Here is a 3496-nt window from a genome sequence, read left to right on the forward strand (position 1 = left end):
GCCGGTTCGCCGCCGGACAAAGCCCGCTCGGCGTCGGCGGCGGCGGGGTTTCTCACCCCGCTTCGGAGACGGCCGGCGCGGGCCGCGGAGCTCCAGTGGTGGCGATGCGCGGGCGCGGGGCGCGTCGACGCGGTGGCGGGCGTCTGGCGGTGAAGTCGCAGATGTGTGGCCCGGCGTGGTGGGATGCGTGGTGGCTGCGCCCGTCGCGGCCGCGGCGACCGATCTGGTCCGGTCCAGGCCCAATTCGGGTGGCGGTTGCGGCGGATGGCTCGGTGGCTGCCGGTGGCTTCTCCTCCCGCTCTTGGAGGCCTCCCTCCTGCCTCCAGGGGTGGATGGGTGGCTGCTGCGCGGCTGCAGGGCGGGTGGCGGCACGTCCGTCTTGGATCTGGCGGTGGGATCCGGGTGGACGACGCGGGTGGGGCAGCGGCATTGTGTAGCCGGTGCTTCGGCCGTTGGCGGTGGCGCGCGGAGGTTCGACACATGGTGGTGGCCTCCCGGGGGCGCGACGGCTACACGGTGGTTTGGAGGATCTGCCTGCGGCGATGGCTGGCTATCTTCGGCGTCGGCTCGTTTGCGGTCGGACCGCTTCGACCGTCGCTCCATCTCCTCGTCGTCCGGGCGATACTTCGGTCCAAGGGCTGGCCCTCTCACAGCTACGGTCCAGTGCTCGTCTCGCGCCCGGAGCTGCAGGACGGAGCTCGTCTCGCCCCCAGTGGCAGGACTGAGCTCGTCTCGCGCCCGGCGGCAGGACGGAGCTCGTTTCGCCCCCAGTGGCAGGACTGAGCTCGTCTCGCATCCGGCAGCAGGACGGAGCTCGTCTCGCGCCCGACGGCAGGACGAAGGTGTTAATATAAACGAACCATAACTATGTAAGCCTATTCCTAATAGATTTATACCAAAATAGCAAATCCAAATTATAAGAAAATCCGCACTCATCTTCAGCATTCAGGTGGTCCTATCATCTTAGAGAAAATAATCTCCCTTTTATTATTAAGGAGCTTCCAAATCGTTATGTATATAAGAAGACCCTCATTCAAAGCTAAGGTGAAGCTCGTCTTGCGCCCGGCGGCAGGACAGAGCTCCTCGTCTCGCACTCGGGGCTGCAGGACGGACGATGGAGGCCAGTTTTGACCGGCCTATTGGGTCTCGACGCTGGGGGTCGTCCAGGGGTGCGAAAGATGGGGCCTTTCCGTTTGTCTCTTCAGTTGGGGTAGCGGCGGGTCTCGGATCAGGTGATGCCTAGGTCTTGGATGCCGGGGCGGCGGCCCCGGTGGTGGTAGTGTGGTGCTTTTGGGCATTGCCCGCGGCTTGGTGCTGCCCGGTGGCCATGGCCGTGCGGACGGCGTGGCACCCGGGATGCGGCGTTCGGTGGTGGTGAGGGATGGCCGGGGTGAAAACCTGTTCTTTCTGCGGACAGACCGGCGGCGACGAAACTCGTTCTCTTCTTGACGCGAGTTGGATCCGCAGGTATGTCGGTCGCCATCTGAAACTGATCGTTCCAGAATGACGACTTCGTTATTTCTTCCGTAACTATTGCATGGTCGGTCACTCAGTCAATAGCTGGTACTTCAACTTGATTTGTGTGTTGGGTATGCACTTGGGCGGCCACTGAAAGAACTGATCCTGATCGGACGCGTCGGCGGCCAAGTGGTAGTATAAAGATGGAGTTCGAAGTTGGACGTGACCTGCCTGCCTGTAGCAAGTTACGACATCTCTAAGCTAATGTAAGACGTCTTATATTAGTCTACCAAGGGAATACCTCCACTTGACGACTCACGTTGTATCGCATCGTGTCGCGCTGCTCGGAAAAAAAAAGAAGAGAAAAGGATTCTTCCCTCACCAAAAAAGAGAGAAAAAGTAAAGCAATCTTCCCGTCTATTTGCCAAGAAAGAAAAACCTCTGTTTTTTGTTTGAAAAAATCTTCAATATATTCATCTTCAATCATAGTAGTACAACGAACACTAAAAATAATAAAAATTATATCCAGATCCATAGACCACCCAACGACGACTACAAGCACTGAAGGGAGGCGAAGGCGCGCTGCTGTCATCGCCCCTCTCTCGCTGGAGCCGGGCAAACCTCTGTTTACCTGTCTGCTTCACAGAATCGTAGTTAGTGGCTCAAATCCAGGAGGAGAAGCAATGGATAAACATAACCAAATCCTTGCTGTTTTCGTGTCACCACGTAGCAGGTTAAAGAGGGAACAATAAAATCGTCAAGGTAGATCGGGGGTCAGTGGTCAACGCTGGGGAAAGTGCTGCCTGCCTTGCAAGTTCTCTTCCCCTTTACTCAAACTTGCCTTGCAAGTGTTGGTTTGCTCTTATTCAAGAGGAATTTATCAGGAGGTCTGATTTGTCTGCACCATGAAGAGAAAAACGCGGGCGGCACGCTAATATTCGGGCTGGGTTCGGCGAGGACCAATCTGGACGGCGGGACTCTCGGTCGCCGTCGCCGGAGCCAGGGCCACGATGGCCCCGGCCCCGTGCTCAGTTGGCTGCCGCTGCCCCGGCCGCATATGCGTCGCCGTCAAGCCTTAACTACATCCTCCGCGCAAAATCCAGTACCACCACAAAGAATTTCAGGGGGAAAAGAGAGTACAACTGCATAAAAATGGACGGGACAACGACCGGCCACCTTCCTAGATGGCGAGCAACTCCCCTCAAAAAAAAAAAAAAGATGGCGAGCAACGGCATCACGTGCTACGTTGCCTTCCCACGGTGCGATAGCATGACAGCGTGCCATCCAAGAGTTTCCACGTGTGCTTCAAATTCGGGAGAGAGAGAGGGAGTACCGGCAGATGCCCGCCAAACCCAAGGAAACCAGGGGAAGCAAAATATCTGAGGAAAAGGTTTACAAAAATCTGAGAAAAAATAGACTGGACGAACACTTTACTACTCCCGGGAGGCCACGAGGTAGCTAATACTCCCTCCGTTCTAGAACAAGTGTCTCAAATTTAATACAACTTTATACTGAAGATAATATAATACAAAATTGAGACGCTTATTTTGGGACGGAGGGAGTAGTATTGAAACAGACCAGCCGTCAATTAGAGTAGGAATTACTTTGACATATTGTCGCTTGGCTTACTAAATACCACTTCTATCCTATTCTTTTGAGTCAGAAAATTGTTGCAGCTTTATTGAATTGTCTCAATACAATCCGCCGTCACCGCCTCGCTAATAAATCCAGAGAAACCTGAAACCATTTTTTTGCGAAATTTATTTTTGCAGCCAGCTAGTTCATGGGCGATTCTATTTGCCAAATGCCACACCCACGACACCCTAAACTCATCATCGAAGGGTTGGAGGAGCCTCTTCACTTCCTTGACAGGTGGACCATGAGATGAGAAATCCCTCATCTCACGGTTGATCTTGCGGACCACATTCCGGACTCTAAAACCTCCTACTGGACTCCAACATGCATAGCTTGTTGAATTGCACGCCGACACGCCATGAGTTCAGCTACCTCAGGATCACTGACAGAAGCAAAAAAGTGA

This window comes from Triticum aestivum, chromosome 2B (genome assembly GCF_018294505.1).
Source record: "Triticum aestivum cultivar Chinese Spring chromosome 2B, IWGSC CS RefSeq v2.1, whole genome shotgun sequence".
Taxonomy (NCBI): Eukaryota; Viridiplantae; Streptophyta; class Magnoliopsida; order Poales; family Poaceae; genus Triticum; species Triticum aestivum.